The sequence below is a fragment of the Anoplophora glabripennis genome, unplaced genomic scaffold, assembly GCF_000390285.2.
Source record: "Anoplophora glabripennis isolate ALB-LARVAE unplaced genomic scaffold, Agla_2.0 scaffold819, whole genome shotgun sequence".
Taxonomy (NCBI): Eukaryota; Metazoa; Arthropoda; class Insecta; order Coleoptera; family Cerambycidae; genus Anoplophora; species Anoplophora glabripennis.
This window is the reverse complement of record NW_019416922.1, coordinates 140,557-159,394: the sequence shown is the minus strand read 5'-3', so window position 1 is coordinate 159,394 and position 18,838 is coordinate 140,557.

The window sequence follows — 18,838 nt, the reverse complement described above, 5'->3', positions numbered from 1 at the left end:
AAAATAAGATTATTCAAAAAAATATTGCCGTCAATAAATTTCTGAAATATACAAAAGCCTCTAGACCTTGTCAATTATGTAGAACATGCAGTATATGGATTTTCAAAAAAAAAAAACTTTGGTTAGTAACTATATAACTTTTCATGAAAAGATTTCAATAAAAAAATTGGAAAAGTGAAAAGATAAGTAAAATCAAAGTTCACCATCATTTTTATGAAACATTCGGTACATACCTTTGCAAAAAGCATGTGATTAGTACGATATAAGATTTTTCATAAAAATATTGCAATCAATAAACTGAAATATATAGGAGCCTCTGGACCGTTCGAGGTTCAACGCAATTTTTTAGACACCCTGTATATAGAAACCTATTTGAAAATTTATATTTTTTTGTTATAGAAAGATTTAAAAAGATGAATCCATATATAAAATTAAATTACGGCAGCAAGTAAAAAAATCTTAGGTTACCTCGTCTGAGACTGAACCGTCGACCTTAAGCCGGCTACACACGGTCCGGCAGCCCTGTCAATTCGAACTGAACAGTCCGCCTGAAGGCGGGTATGGACTGACGACCCTCCAAACGCTCAGGCGAATCTGAAATATTCTTCAGTCTCAATCATCATGGCCTCTACTGACGACGACGACGCGTTAGCACTTTTCGGTTTAGTAGTCGCTTTGGGTAAAAAGAAACCCAAAAAGAAATGTACAGTATCGTGTAAAGATTGGTTGAAAAAAGGTGCGTATTTTCTCATGTGAATTTGCTGAATGAATTAAAGGTGGCTCCAAAGGATTGGCACAATTATCTGCGTATGGATGAAGATACGTATCTGCAGCTTTTATCATTAGTAGTAGTAGTAGTATAGAAAGAAAAGACACTGTAATGAGAGAAGCAATTCCACCTCAGGAAAGGCTGACTACAACTTTAAGGTTTTTAGCTACCGGAAGAACCTATGAAGACCTCAAGTTTTCCACTATTATATCACTTCAGTCTCATTACATTAGTTACATTATTCCTGAAACTTGTGAGGCAATATGATAAGTTCTACGCAAGGATTTTATGAAGATAAGAAAATATTTTCTTGGAGATTATACATATAAGCAAACATTATATTTCTTCACTAAAGAACTACAAAAGAAGTTCAATCAGTTATCAGTATTAATTTGTGAATGAAGATAAAAATGAACTAACTGTCTGGTCGTGGCGCGGTGATGCCGATGGTTCTATTTCTTGAATACTTCCTGATTGGGGAAGAAAATTTTCATTCTGAAAGTGATGTTCATTTGAAGAATGGGAGTTCCGTAGTAGCAACTGCTGTGGTGGTGCTGATGTGGCGGAGAGTTGAGAGCTTGGGCAACTAGGATAGGAACTAGATGAATAATTGGAATAATGTTCATTTGAAGATGGGGAGTTCAGTAGTAGCAACTGTTGCAGTGGTGCTGAAGTTGAAGAGAGTTGAGAGCTTGAGCGGATAGGATAGGCACTAGGTGAATGATAGCGATTAGCCGAGAGTGATTGATAAGTCAATTTATGATAAGGGGTTAGAGTTCCACCCTCAGCTTCGAAAAGTATTAATAATTTTTTCTTCAAGGCGTCTCTGATCATTGGTTAAGTCTCTGAGCTTCATAGCGACGTTTTTACCGGCAATGTCGAACCGATCATCTGCTGTACGCGGTTGTTTGAAATGGTTATTGACGGTCGCTAGTACTTCTTTTGTTAAATTTGATTGGTCATCTTTTATTCGAGATTTTGGTGTCGGTCTATAGCGAAATTGAGACCCTGAAGCCACGCCTGAAGTCGTTTCAGTGGGATCTTGGGTTTGAGGCTCGGTTTGAGGGCTCTGTAAATCTGTGTTTACAGTATCAGCATGTGATTCTTTCTGTAACAAAAGATTTTAATGAAATGGGTTCCAATCAAACATGTAGGTTCGAACGTAAAATTGCTAGTTAGATTTTTTTGGTGTAGAAATATTTATGTTTCTTACTGAGGAAGTCTGTACAGGGTGTTACTAAATCGAATGTCATAAATTCAAAACATGGAAAAATCAAATATTTGGTCTATTTATCCTTTTGTCTTATATCGGCGGATATACTGTGTATTTTCATTCATGTATGTATGTATGTATGTATGTATGTATGTATGTATGTATGTATATTGTATACTATACTTTTTTTCAGTTTCCACGATTAGAACAAGACTGGAGAAAAATTTCTCAGAGGTTTGAAAAACTCTGGAACTTTCCCCATTGCCTTGGGGCCATTGACGGAAAGCATGTGAGCATCATTCCCCCACCTGGAAACGGATCGTATTATTATAATTATAAAGTTCAACATAGCATGGTGCTATTAGCGTTAGTTGATGAAAATGATCGTATTTTAATGTGCGATTTTGGTACAAATGACAGGGTATCTGATGGTGGTGTATTACAAAATACCAAATTTTTTGAAAAATTACAAAACAATCCCCTAAAAAATCCTGGAGAAGAAACGATACGGAATACTTCCAGAAAACTACCATATGTGATGCATTTCCATTACGGGTAGACCTATGAAACCTTTTAGATAGGCAGACCTAACTTCTTGGGAGAAAAATTTTTACAACTACCGCTTATCACGGGCAAGACGTATTGTGGAAAATGTATTCGGAATACTGGCAGTCAGATTTCGAATATTTCAAACCTACATCAATTTGGAACCGCGGAACATTGAATCCGTCATAATGGCTTGCTGCATGTTACATAACTTTTTGATATCTAAATCATCAAGAACATATGCGCCTCAAGAGTGCTTTGACTATGATGATTTGGAAGAGGGTGTAACAAATTTTGGATTGGATTCTCGAGATTCTAATATGTCTAGCTTGCAACGAAACCATTTGGAAATACAGCGAATGCAGCAAAAGAAGTTAAGGAGGCCTTTATGAGTTACTTTGCGCATGAAGGTGAAGTTTCTTGGCAAAATAGATCCATCCATTGAAATTTAGTGTTATTACCATGGTAGAAATATACAAGGTACTGTGAAAACCATGAAGAGGGAATCGCTAAATAATTGATATAGTTTATTTAATTTGCATGCGCGGTTCCTTGCTACTCGATCGGTGATTGTAAATCACAAATGTTTATAAAACAAAGTATGAGTTCATCGATGGGTGGCATAGGAGCGGGCATTGACTAATAAGCAGTGGTTGTATTCAGGTCGTAAATGTGAAATTAAAGTTATTTTAATCAGTTTTACTTAAATCTTTAATTTTCAAAGTAACAAAATATTAGTTTTTAACAGTACCTATGTTTTCATTATAAAAAATGTGTTTGATGACTGGGTATTCTCACTTGCATCTTAGGCTCACTGGCCGCCATAAATGGTTTATTTTAGACCACTTGAAATTAAAAATACGAACTCGAAAATCAAAATATCATCTGTCATTCATCAAGTATGAAGGCAGCTGGCTCAGGATGCAAATGAGATTTCCCAGGCATTATCCATCTCTTACAAATAAAAAAAGGTGCATATTTTGTTTACATTATGATTCAACTTCGATTTCATAATGTTTTATAAATATTTCTTATTGTGATTGATATTTTATTTCATTGAATTTCATTGAACAAAACATACTTTCGCTTTCTTCGTCATCGAGAGTTCCGAGGGACTTCTTGGTCTTCCACAAATTTCAATAAATCATAATACCAAAGTTTGAGATGGTAGACTTCATCGGTATCTGATTCCGTCCTCATTGAATCCTTCACTTTTTTTTGCATCCTTACGAAAACTACTTCTCAGGTTATAAATTTTTTTGAGAACAGTAGACTTCATAAAAGAAGGATAGATTTCCCTCCATTTTTCTACCAATTTCAAATACGCCGCTTCCTTCTTGCCACGGTCGTGATAGTTTTTCGATTTCACTTACCACAGACACGGCTCACTGTGATAAATCGCAATAAATTCTTCCAAACAACTGTTTTCTATTTCACGCGACATGGCGTACCACTAGTATTGAACTGTCCGAACTGATAGCCCGAAGACCCGACAGGCGACCGTGCCATACACACGTTCAGACTTGCCGGCTAGATGAACGAACATATTTTTGATTTTTCTCCGGCTGCCTGAACAGTCTTAACTGACAGATCGACCGGAATATTCGGAATATATCCGGTGTATATATATACGTTCAGGCGACCGGCCTTCAATCGGCCTATTCAGTTCGAACTGACAGGCCTGCCGGACCGCGTGTGGCCGGCTTTAGGAATACAACAGGACGTCTTTACCGCTGTGCTGTCATGTGCTTCATCCACAATCCGTCTGTATTGATATTTTAATTGTCATTCACAGCTGAAGTAATCAACAATTTTTGTAATTTACATTTTTCTAACACAAAGTCGTCTCGCAAAAGATCCACAATGAGATAAAACAGATAAATAACGCCCATGACTTGGAAGAGTCTTTAACCCCAACTTATTTCTATTGATTCTTAACTTTTGACTTTTGGGGAGTCCCTAATACGAATGCAATATAGTAATTAACGAAGCAAATGTACTAATACAAAGGATCAAGGGTTTAGGTACTATGGATTGGTTTAAAATTATACAGTTTTAGAGGGCCAAGTACATACTTTAATTCGGGGGACAGGTATATTAATCGTAGGCATGTCAAACGGTAGAGTTACGAAAATGTAAATAACAACCTAACCTGATAATAAGAAATACCTGTATATGTCGTGGCGTAGCAATGTATTAAGGTTTAAAAAAGGCCTAGTAAGGTAAAATAACGGTTCGCCGCGACCCTACAGACGTCTCGCGTTTGGCGTGTAATTATTTTGATATAATTAATCTTACGTTTCTGACGACTTTCGAATTTTCTCCGAGTGGGCATGTCTTAAACCTTCAATCTTTACGGCTTGTGAAATGGTCGTCTGTCATCGAGGAGACCTCAAAAAAACGCAAAATTAAATATGAAAACGCGAAAAGAACGTTACAAAAATGCCCCTGAACGATGAAGAATAATCGAATAGGCATCTCGTGCCCAGTCGCACGCCATTCTGCGGTTTGCGGGAAAAGAATTCTGTGGGGCAAAATACACGTATATCCGGCCTCGCTAGAGAGTGCATTTTAACGTATTTACAGCCTTATTTCGAATCCTGCATTTGATTTCACGGAAACTTCTACAGAAAAAACGTGAAATAGGCACCAGTCGATAAATATGAGTATTTTCGGCACAGTTTTAAATAAAATATCGTAGAAAAAAGGGGAAATAAAAAATAAAATAGCCGTAAGAAAAATAGGCCCCACCCCTCGAGGGGCCCCGGGAAATCGGAAAATTCACCGGGAAGGCGTCGAGGAATCGCGTTCTAAATACGACGTTAAAACGCGGAAAGGACGTCGCGGCCCGCGAGCAAAGCTTTTACTAACACAAATCGGCGCTTTTTCGGGGCGAGTGTGCGACACGTTCCGCCTTATCAGCTTTTAATACATGCTAGAAACGTAAGCGAGTCGCCTTCGTACGTTAGTTTATAAACACTCTGTATATGAAAGTCATCAAAATCGTAACTTCATAATTAGCAATACTATCGTCATCAAGTCATCATGAAGTCATCCTCCTCTTCTTTTCCACCATCATCTCCATCTCCATCTTCATATTAATCTCTATCTCTATCTTCATATTAATCGTCATCATCATCATCATCGTTATCATCATTTTTATCGTCGTTCTAATCTGTCCGTAATTCAGACATGGGTCAATTATGTAGAACATCCAGTATATGGATTTTCAAAAAAAAGCGTCTGGTTAGTAACTATATAACTTTTCATCAAGAGATTTCAATAAATAATGTAGGAAAGTAGGCCGTAGTGAAATGGGAAAAAAGCCTAGTCCGCCTGTGTCATTTTTATGAAACACTCGGTATATAAATTTGCAAAATGCTTCTGACTTCTACTATATAAGATTTTTCATAAAAATATTGGGTCAATTATGTAGAAGATCCAGTATATGGATTTTGAAAGATAGCATCTGGTTAGTAATTAAATAAATTTTCATCAAGAGACCTCAATCAATAATGTAGGAAAGTAGGTAGTGAAATGAGAAAAAAATCGTAGTCCATCTGTTATTTTTATGAAACACTCAGTATATAAATTTGCAAAATGCTTCCGAGTTCTACAATATAAGATCTTTCATAAAAATAGTGCAATCAATAAATTTCTGAAATATGTAGAATACTCTCGACCATTCGAGCTTCAACGCAATTTTCTTAGAAACTCCGTCATCCTGTGTAGAAAAACCAATTTGAAGTTATATTTTCTTCCACATCGTCCTTGTCATCGTCATCTTCATAGTCATCATCATCGTTATCGCCATCTTCATCGTCGTTCTAATTTGCCCGTAATTGCGACCTGGGTCCGTTATGTAGAACATGTAGTATATGGATTTAAGTTAATCTTTCTCGCGGGCCTTCGATCTTCGGGCCGGGCTGCGCGCTCCTAGCTGGTTGGTAAATGTAACATTTTTTTGAAACACTTGTACTTTAGTTATTAAACACCCTCTATATAATACTCATCAACATCGTAACTTCATAAGTATCATTATTATCGTCGTTACCATGTTATCATGAAGTCATCTTCATCGTTATCATAATTAATTAAATCATCTTCGTTATTATTGCCATTCTAGTTAGAAAAATGTAAACCTATAACTTCTTAATTTTAGAAAAAATTTATAACGTCGAGTAATTGTAAAGTGTTGGAATCGAAAGCTGCATTTTTAAATGTAAAGAATGAGGCCTGTTCGATTTTAGTTCGTGCCAGACAGCAATGAGGGCGCTAGGCCTATGTTTGCCACATAGATCTAATATAGTACTATATCTATGGTTGCCATGATTCGATGAAAACATTACAATCTCTCTACCCGGCTAGCTTCAAATCTTTTATATGTGACTAAGCATTTTTTGAGGTGGCAAACTGTCCTGTCAATGTAAAAATCTGTTTAACTTTTTGTATTTTACAATTTTGAATTTTTTAACTACATATTATTGAACTACGTTCAATTCTAAATAAAAAAAGGTGTACTAGTTACAAATCGATCGAGAATCGGTGGGAATTAAATTAGAAAATTAGCAGATCTTAAGATACCAAGCCTGAATTAAGAACTAAGACAAACATTACAGCAATTAAAGATTTTATTACGCATATCTTAACAAATTATTGACTTCCAGCAACTTCAATGCACTTTCTTAGCCTTTTATTAAGATATTCTCTTCTCTAAAAAATAACGACAAGGAAAAAACTACTTCTTAATCAAATTGAGTAGTAAACAATATGGTATTGTAGTGACAGCTGTCAATTTATTATGTCCATGCCTACTACTTTGGAAAAAATAATTTTCTAACAGGACAGTACAACCAGGCCCGGTCTGGCCAGGTCGGGCAGTCGTCAAAACCCGACTTATTTTGGAAGATAGGCCCCCAAACGACTAACGAGGCGCCAAAACTATAAGAAAATTTTTTGTAAATTCTTGAGATATAGCCACTGTAAATTGAAAAGAAAAAAGAACGTAAAAATTAAAATTGAATCATTTGTAGAAATGTGATTTTCCCAGGTCAAAAAACAACACAAATTTTATTATTTTGCCCTATACCCCTATAAACAGTGTAGGAAAGAACGAGAGAAATAAATATATATTCCAAACCGCAAGCCCTTTAAACTAATAACTCCTTTATCTATAAGCCGTGGGCTTGGAGGAAAAACGAGAGAAATTAATATCTCCCAAACTGCAAATCTTTTAACCGTATAATAACCCTTTACCCTATAGCCGTATAAGTTAAGTGCCCGGAAGGAAAAATGAGAATATAAATAACAACCGAGAGATTTAAAATTTTTTAAAGCCCTCGGACTATGTCCAAACTATTATTGATTTCCTGTATCCTGTATCCTGGGTAGATAGGTTTAAGTTTATTACCTATATTAATATAGTTTTATATAATAATTTTAAAACCAATAACAGTTTGGACGTAGCCATATAAAATCTGTGAAAACGGCACGAGTACTGCAGTGGTAAGTATACTTATATTCCTACAGGATAGCGGCATAGCGCTTGAAATGAGCTTTAATTTGTACTGCAAATAGATATTCATAGATTGTACTGGAGCCGGAGAAATGACGATTCAAAGGCACCTATCCCAATGAGTTTTTTTATGTTAAAAAAATTATTTAAAAACAGAATAAGTAGGTACTGTAAGGGTAAGTATATTAAAAGTATATTTTTAATATTTTAAAGATGGTGCTTGAAATAACTAATAAGTTTTAATTTGAGCTGCAAATAAATGGGAGAGTTAGCCTTGCACGCAGGATCCAGATGGCAGCATGTAAATAGCTTCTGTCATTTCTGCTGCGTTTGCGCGTTGCACGCTGCGTGAGTGAAACAGAATCAATTTATAAATTTAAATTTGAATGAAATTTTTATTACATATAAATCGTAAAGAAACTTGCAGGTATAAATGCAACAAAAAATAAATGAAGAAGCTAGAAAAGTCATTTTTGACAAATTTTGGAACATTGGAGATCATACTCGGCAGTGGAATTTTTTTGTAAGGTGCGTGACACAACGAGAAAAAGGGCAGGTTACTGTACATAATAAATATTCCAAAAGGAATTTCTCTCGCAATTATAAGTTTGTCATTAACAATAATGAGAAACAAATTTGCAAAACGATGTTCTTAAATGCGCTTGCAATTTCTGAAACAGTTGTAAGCAAGCTTTGTAAAAAATTGGTACTGTAGAACGGGACAGAAGAGGAAAACACAACACTAGAGCGCATAAGAACCCGGATGCTCTAATAAAAAACATTATGGAACACATAAAACTTGTTCGACTTATGCCTTCTCATTATACAAGAAAAAACTCAAAACTAATGTACTTGGAATAAGGTTTGAGTATTTCACGAATGCACAGAATGTATTTAGAATATGCAAAACAACAAAAATTGGATGTAGTAGCTACACTAAGACAATACAGGGATACTCTTAATTCGAAATTTAATATAGGTTTCTTTAAGCAAAAAAAGTCAGTCTTCTGTGTGTAGTGCCTATAAGAATACAGACCCCGAGGAGAGAACAGAAAAAATGGAAGATGAATATATTAATCATAATTTAAACAAAATCGAAGTTCGATCTGAAAGACATTGATAAAGAATTGTCGAAAAATGATAAATCTCTAATAACAGCATGCTTTGATTTGCAGAAGGTGTTAGTAACGCCCAAGTCAGAAGTCAGCGATTTTTATTATAAAAGTAAAATCGCAACATACAACTTTACAATTTATGATTTAGGCAACAATCAAAGCTATTGCTATGTATGGCATGAGCCAATATCGAAGCGAGGACCGCATGAAATTGGAAGTTGTTTATGGATCTTTTTAAATAGTGTTATAGAAAATGGCATACGAAAGGTTATTTTTTATTCCAACAATTGCGGTGGCCAAAACCGTAATCGTTTTGTTTTTGCGATATTTACTTATGCATCAATGACTTTGGAAATTTTGGATTTAGAAATAACACACCGTTTTCTTGAAATTGGCCACACTCAGAATGAAATGATAGTCCTGATCAGTGGATAAGTCTAATAAAAATGGCTAAAGTTACTGCCCCACAGCACAAAGTAAAAGAAATGTCTCAAGATTTTGTAAGTTTTAAATAAATGGTAAAGAAACAAAACTGGAAAAAGTTATTACAGGAGAGGCTGTAAAAATCAGCAAAATTAGAGAAATCCACTGCGATCTAAAGTCTCCCAATAAAGTATTTTTTGTGTATAATTTTGGAGAAAACCATAAAAAACTAGACTTACAAACAAAAAACACACGCAAAAGCGAAGAATATCAATCATTATCAAGATTGTATCAAGGTTTGCTGCCAATTGATGGTAAAAAATTAAGCGGTCTTTTGGGTCTGTATAAGGCTAATTTGATACCACCGATGTATCATGGATTTTACAATTCCCTTCGGCCTGCTAGTAAGACTGACCACCAGGAAGAAAGTAATATCGACCAAGAAGATGACTCTGACTGAANTGATTTGCAGAAGGTGTTAGTAACGCCCAAGTCAGAAGTCAGCGATTTTTATTATAAAAGTAAAATCGCAACATACAACTTTACAATTTATGATTTAGGCAGCAATCAAAGCTATTGCTATGTATGGCATGAGCCAATATCGAAGCGAGGACCGGAAAATTGGAAGTTGTTTATGGATCTTTTTAAATAGTGTTATAGAAAATGGCATACGAATGGTTATTTTTTATTCCGACAATAGCGGTAGCCAAAACCGTAATCGTTTTGTTTCTGCGATATTTACTTATACATCAATGACTGGATTTAATTACTTTGTAAAGAAGAACGATTTAACTCTTGTAATAAAAAAATAACGAACATTATTATTTTCTCAACTATTCAAATGCAATTATCTCAGTATAACCAAATTTGAGATACGACAGTTTTCCTTGGGAGAGTCGATATGCACCCTAATAACATACAAAACCAAATAGGCCCCGATTTCGATTTTTCCCGACGGCCCATGAAAGAGCCAGACCGGGCCCGATCTCAATTAGTTTTCATTCTATGTTACTTGAGTGGAAAGTGTTTAAGTGTTAGTGACGATTTTTGGAATGTGCGATTTTCTGGAACAACGATGCAACGTAAAATTTTGTACGAACCTGGTGAAAACTTTCACGGAAACATTTTAACTTTTGAATCGAGCTTACGGAGATGATGCTCTGGGTCGCACGCAGTGACACAATTTAGTCGTCAGTCAATTGAAGATGATCCTCTACCAAGAAGGCCTTCGACTTTAACTTATGACTCCCATGTCCAGAAATCCAAAAATCAAAATTATTCATAGGCAATGCCAATTTTATTGAAAAGAAATAATAGTTGCGGTTAGGTCGGTCCCACCTCACATGTTGGAAAACGTTAGAAGACATTTTTATTTACGATTAGGATGCGGCCAAGACGTTCAAGCAACCGATTTTGAACATTTTCCTTTTTTTTAGTTTGCTGTAGCATCGTCAAACCGATGTATTTATATTTTTTTACTGCTAATTTTTGCAATAAATATTAAAACCATAGAATTTTTGAATAGAGAATGAAAATACTTTTTGTTACGGGCTTATACAGGGTGTCTCATAATTAGCTGCCAACCCTGAACAGGCCGATTCTATGATCAAAACTAAGTAAAAAAGTTCATATGAACATGGGTCCGGNATATGCTCCCTAATAACAGACAAAACCAAATAGGCCCCGATTTCGATTTTTCCCGACGGCCCATGAAAGAGCCAGACCGGGCCTGAGTACAACTAGAGCCCCCTAGACGTGACCCCAACACTATTTGCCACCTCAGAAAACGTAAAACTACAAATTTTAAAAACAATCGGTCCATACATACTTAAAATATAGATAAAAGAAAATATTTTTTCAACTGTAGAACGAAAATGAACAACAATTGATTAAGGCATGTTTGGCTCAATCGCTATATTTTGACGTTAACAATCTGCCATTAAGCTGTGTACCATTATGAATAACTCACCCTGTGTAGATTCTTCAACATAATAAAATGAAAATCAATAAATAATTATCTCCGAATGTCATTGTAAAACAGTAATATCTTATTTTTATCTTAAAGCATTTTATCGAATCAACATATTCTTAATTTTTACACTAAAAGGTCTCGATCAGACTTTAAATTAATAATGTATAACAAAAAAAAACTTTATGATAGCCGTTCAACCATTTAGAACAACAACGATGTCTTTCAGGCCGATAAAGATGCAGCGCGGTGCTCGCGCGCTGTCTGCCGAGCGCAACTTCATAAGCTTGGCAGACGACCTTTGTTGTATCTTATTAGTAACACTATTATTTTTGTGTTTGTTGTTATAAAAAGAAGCATTTCAATTAATTTCATCCTTGCGGATATAAATTTTTTAAATATTTTTTTTGCGCTTACTTATGTGGGTGGCAGACGAGTTTTGTTGTGGAATTTAGGTGGCAGACGATATTTTCTAAACTTCTTATGTTTCAACTGATATGTACAATGAATTTCGCGTATGCGGCTATACATTTTTGTTGTTGATTTTTTGCTGTAATTGTAACCCTCGTGTAACCACCTGTCGCGGGGGGTGCGCCGGCAGACGTTCATACTACTATTATATATTACACACGTAACACATACAAAAAAAATGAAGCTTGCGAAAATGACCCGAAAATTTCTGTCGTTAACTCCCAGACTATATATCGGTTGTTTTGCTTGTGGAAGCATAAGTAAGATTTACATTATTAATTGCCTGAATGAAATCTTCATTAATACTATTAGTACTATTACTAGTACTTGCTATTGCAGATGATATTTTAGACGAATTGTTAGTTTGATTATTTAGGGAATTATCCACATCCTTCAGCTACGGCTGTGACTGCCATCCGCCGTGTTTTTTTAAATCTAATAAGTCACCACCCGCGTCAACAAGAATAGTCGCGGAAGAGTGAGCGTCGAAAACAGTGTCCTGATTAGATAGGCTATGTTACTACGACGCCAAAATCCCATGTATTTTCTTATGAAGGTTCAGTTTGCAAATTTTTGGTGAATTTTACCCCCTCCACTCCAATTTTAGGCCACGCCCCTCGACCAATCAGAGCGCAGAAATCAAATTGGCGGTAAATTTAAAATCCAGTCACGATAGGGAGGTCAATGAACGCCAAACAGCAGTTGGCGGTAAATTCAAATTTCTAGATTTAAACGCTTGCGCAGTAGAGAGGTGGGGTACGATAAGGGAGGTCAATAAACTGCAATTGGCGGTAAATTTAAAGTTGGTTGCAAATTTTATTTAAATTAAGAAAGTCTTGCTCTGCCTGAGATTTGAACCCCGAACCTTTGAATTCCAAAGCAAGCCCTTTACCTCTAGACCACCGTAGTAGCATTTAACAACAGGAACACTGTGGTTGATATATTTATGCTAGTAGGTAATAGGGCACCTGAGCCTGGGAAAATTTCTAGGACCGTGGGAAACTTGAAACTTGTGTTTTTACCTAATTCCCAAAAATTTGGCCTTTGTCGGCAAAGATCAAAGGATGCCGCCGACATGTGTTAATTACAGGTGTGCAGCAGGGCCGGTCCCTAGGGCTTTGCCCTGGGGCCCCCTTTAGGGCTTTGCCCCACCCGGGGCCCCCTTTAGGGCNAACTGTTTTACGTTAAAAAGGTACTCTTGTTTCAAATCGTTATCTTTAACGGTTTCTGAGAAAATCGCTCTTGAATTAATCCCACTTTGGTCAATTTCATAGTAATTTAAACAAAAAATAATAATAATAATTTTCCTTTGCTCTCTTTTCCATTTAAAGGATTCATTTTTATTTAATTTAATTTATTATTATTATTATTTTTTTATTAAAATTAGATTAAATTTAAACAAAAAATTTTTTTGTTTAAATTACTATGAAATTGACCAAACTGGCAGAAAATATGGTCCAATAATCTTATTTCCGAGAATTCCTGCCCACACATTAAGTTTTTCCGGATGTTAAGTGTGTTCCTCTCTAAATAATGTCGAATTGGTGTCACTTCAATAACGGCAGTTATAACGATTAACCAAGCCAATCAGATAAAAAGTGCATTCGTCGAAGAAACATATTGAATATAAAAAATTTTGATTGTTTGCCAATCGGTAAGTCATCTCTTCCGCAAATTGCAAACGATGGTCAGGATCGTCTTCATTCAGTGCTTGAACTAATTGTAGTTTATAAGGGAGGTATTTATAAGCTTTTAAAATGCGTTGACAACGTGTGCTAGAAACTCCCTAAATTTCAGATAGTTTACGAATGCTCAAATTATGATCCGCTTCCATATAACCAAGAACGGCAATTTCGGTAGCCTCATTTCTAACAGGGGTCGAAATTGTCATTTTTTATTTTCGACTGATCCTGTTTTACAGAACTTTTGAACCAAACTGGTGACGTAAACATCGGAGGTGTGTTTATTTGGGTGACGCTGATTAAAAATTTTTGCCGTAAGGTGTGCATTATCATTGTTTTTAAAATAGAGAGAAATTATTTCAACCCTTTCGTCTTTCGAATAAGTCATTTTTAGAATTAATAACTACTAAACACACTTCTGCTAAACACTTTTCTTTGTGAACTGAAAGCGACTAAAAGATATTGACTGGTTTTGTTATCAGTACCAATTTTTTTTTATTATTCAAAATACCTTTTATTTGTAAACAGTTTTTACAGTGAAAATAAATTGAAACTTTTTATAGTTTTCCCTTTGGCATTTTGAACAATTAAATAAATGATTTCTAAGCATAAGTAAATTTTTTTTTTTCAGCAACAGATGAACTAAAATTGAAAAAAATTACATGATGGCAACCAGAATTAAAAACACTTTCGAATGAGGTGTCACTCGACTTAGAGTGCCATTTAAGATTCCAACGTTGAATGCGCCCCCGCGAAGGGAGTTGTTCTGGCGAGTCTGTATTTAACGCTAAAATGTGTCCCCCTCGAAAACAAAATGGACGTGTCGCGGCAATTTTAATATATTGGAACGTAGTTCAAAATAANCTTGAACTAATTGTAGTTTATAAGGGAGGTATTTATAAGCTTTTAAAATGCGTTGACAACGTGTGCTAGAAACTCCCTAAATTTCAGATAGTTTACGAATGCTCAAATTATGATCCGCTTCCATATAACCAAGAACGGCAATTTCGGTAGCCTCATTTCTAACAGGGGTCGAAATTGTCATTTTTTATTTTCGACTGATCCTGTTTTACAGAACTTTTGAACCAAACTGGTGACGTAAACATCGGAGGTGTGTTTATTTGGGTGACGCTGATTAAAAATTTTTGCCGTAAGGTGTGCATTATCATTGTTTTTAAAATAGAGAGAAATTATTTCAACCCTTTCGTCTTTCGAATAAGTCATTTTTAGAATTAATAACTACTAAACACACTTCTGCTAAACACTTTTCTTTGTGAACTGAAAGCGACTAAAAGATATTGACTGGTTTTGTTATCAGTACCAATTTTTTTTTATTATTCAAAATACCTTTTATTTGTAAACAGTTTTTACAGTGAAAATAAATTGAAACTTTTTATAGTTTTCCCTTTGGCATTTTGAACAATTAAATAAATGATTTCTAAGCATAAGTAAATTTTTTTTTTTCAGCAACAGATGAACTAAAATTAAAAAAAATTACATGATGGCAACCAGAATTAAAAACACTTTCGAATGAGGTGTCACTCGACTTAGAGTGCCATTTAAGATTCCAACGTTGAATGCGCCCCCGCGAAGGGAGTTGTTCTGGCGAGTCTGTATTTAACGCTAAAATGTGTCCCCCTCGAAAACAAAATGGACGTGTCGCGGCAATTTTAATATATTGGAACGTAGTTCAAAATAAGCAGGGTGCAAAGTTTTCAATGGTACACCCCAAATAAACGATATTCATTCATTACTTGTTACAATTTTTACTATTTAGTATCTCTAACACTCATACATATTTTCAAATTCATCAAATATTGTATATCATATAATTATTTATAAGATTAACAATATGAATATCATATTTAAATGGAAAATATGTTGTTAGAAACACACTAATTATCAGCGAATATTATAATATATTACATTAAATACAAGTTTTTAGTTTGAAATATAAAAAGTTTATAAGGCATTTAAAACAGCTAGTTAATAAGGGCGTCTGCCGTCGAATGTTGAATGCCGAGTGCCGAATGGTGAATGTATGGTTCCTTGTCTTATCTGCCCTAGCCGAGGAATTTTGTTTATTTTACTTAGCCCTTGCCTCGCGGGTTAAGTTTTCACATTATCGGTCTTCGCTAGATTTCTAACAATGTATTACGTTACAAATATATTGATTTATATTTATAACTGTATCTTCATTAATGTAACTTCAATAATAATAACTATATAAGCGGTACAAGATGTGCGTTTTCAATTTCAACATAGCCGGCCAGCCTTAGGCGACTTTGTTTGGGTTATAAGTAATGAATAGGCGCTATTTCAATATAAACATTTGTGATTTGGAAGCGGACAGAATACTCCTGAGACATTCAGTAATATACTGTTAACATGTTAACACGCTGTGAATTACTCTTCACCAATTATATTATATAAGTTTTTACCTTAAGTGTTAGTACTTAATTTTCTTACATATCAGAAGTGGGATAAAGAACAAATACAAACGTTAAATAAGCAAGATCAAATAAATATGTGACGATATCAGTGACTTAGTTTTGTTGTGAATCATGAATAGACACAGTGAAGCATTATTAACCCCAACACCCAGTACGTTGAGAACCATGGTGCATACCTCTGATGTACAGCTGTCACAAAGGTCCCACACACCGCCATTGACAGTGGAACACATGCAAAAACAGATAGACCATTTGCGTGAGGTGGTAAGTGCAAGCTCATTTTTTGCCGATAAAATCGTACAAAGACCAAATTGGACACTTTATAAAGATGACAGATTATTATCTGATTTTGATCCAAGCGATGATAACCAAAATGTTACTGACTGGCTAAATAAAGTAAATGAATGTGCTCGTATGTATCACTGGGACGAGTTAACTGCTATTTACTTGGCTTTGGGTAAATTAAAGGGGTTTGCTAAAGTATGGTACGATGGTTTAAAAACTGCGCAGTATTCATGGGTTCAGTGGGAACATGTATTAAAAACTACGTTTCCTGGGAAGTTAAATTTTGGTCAATCATTTTACAAAGCAGCGTCCTTTAAAGCCTATTCTGGGCAAGATTTGCACGCGTATTGTTTTATAAAATTAACTAAATTAAACAAACTTCGGTTAAATCTGACAGACGAATAAATTATAGATGTAATCATAGATGGTATTCAAGACAACCAAACTCGACTCACCCTACGGGCGGCTAATTGTACGGCTTTCGTTAATTTTGCAGCTTATATAAAAAATTTCTTGAGTGCCAAACAAGAGCAAAACGCTAAACTACGCTCATATAGAGGGGATCGAAAGCGATCTTTTGATGAGAACAAACAACGAAGTCATAGAACAGAAAATTCAAGAGAGTCAGATCGGTGGCAAATTAAATGTTATTATTGTAATGAAATTGGACATAAACAGTCTATTTGTCCACAAAAGAAAAATGCTACAACTAAATGTCCTTTTTGCAATAGACACGGTCATGTAGAAAATAATTGTCGAAACAAAAAAAAACGGTTTAAGGAAAAACATGATTCATATAAAAGCGTAAATTTTCTCGGCACGTGTAACGAAAATATATATTTCAAACGAGTTAAACTTAGTAATAACATTGTCAAATATTTTGTAGATCTTGGGTGTGAGTGTACGCTAATAAAGAAGTCAGTTGTTCGTATATTCGAATTGACTCAAAAAGAATGTAAGAAGCATATAGAATTGCATGGCTTCAGTGGTATGTCATTGATACCAAAATTTCAGTGTCAAGGATTTTTAACTGTCGATGCGGTAAGCCTCGTCATCGATATGTATATAATAAAAGACTCACACATGTTTGTTGATTTACTGATCGGTCATAATTTCACTGAGGACGCATCGGTGTTGATTATTAAAACACTGTAACGAACCTTTTATTAATTTATCCGTTAAGTATCCGATGAACTATTATCTTTTCCTATGTTAGTAATGTAAGCGTTGAACTCTGTATTTATTGTGGGTCTGCGTACTAACATCCGACGAACCGTTGATCTACGTCAGAAACCGGCTATAAAAGGCCGACCTCCGGCACCTGAGATTCAGGAGTGTTGATCGGCAATATCCTCAACACGAAGTAAGTCCGCCTCCTCCCTTGGTATCGGCAATATTCCTACCAAGGTTCCTTTCTCCCTATCCGTCCGTCTGAGAGCAGAGCGTCGGCCATATCCCGCCTGTTCTCAGCATCCGCCCTATCCGTCCGTCTGAGAGCAGAGCGTCGGCCATATCCCGCCTGTTCTCAGCATCCTCCCTATCCGTCCGTCTGAGAGCAGAGCGTCGGCCATATCCCGCCTGTTCTCAGCATCCTCTCCTATCCCGCCGTTTTCCCGAACAACCGCCAACCTGAGTCAAAAGTAGTTTTCCATTTTCCGTTTCACCGAATGTTAGTACCGACCGCCCCCGAATTGTCCGTGGGAATTTATTTATTTAGTTGTTTGCTTAAAATAAACTGGAGTATATCTATTGGGAAAAGTGGTTTCTTTTCTAATCGAGACCCCTGGTGTATCTTTCTCCATTGTTGTTACCCGGACGGCGACTTTTTGTGAGACATCCGGGTCTCACACTGAAAGTACGTCACAACACAAAAACAATTAAGGATCACGAAATTGCCTACACATAAAATATCTACTAAATTTTGGATTAATCAAATAATTGATGAGTCATACACTTCAATTTAGAGAATATTAAATAGGGGGATATCAGTGTAAAGAAAAGAATGAAATTGTTTGATTTATTGCAGCATTTCATATCTAGGTTTTGTTTTACTTTATAGGGATTCGGTCATGCTCGCTCAGCCGAAATGAATATTGAATTAAATTCTACTAAACCTGTCGTATATGCACCTTATCGATAGTCTCTGTCAGAACGAGAAAAGGTAAAGTGTATGATTACGGAACTTTTAGACTCCGGTGTAATCCGCGAATCGCACTCAGAATATGCAAGCCCAATTTTACTAGTTAACAAAAAAGATGACGGCACTCGAATGTGCGTCGATTATAGAGCATTAAATAAACTTACCAAAAAAATTAAGTACCCTCTCCCTCGTATTGATGACCAAGGGATTTTATCAAATTCCATTAAGTGAAACGTCCATTGATAAAACGGGTTTTG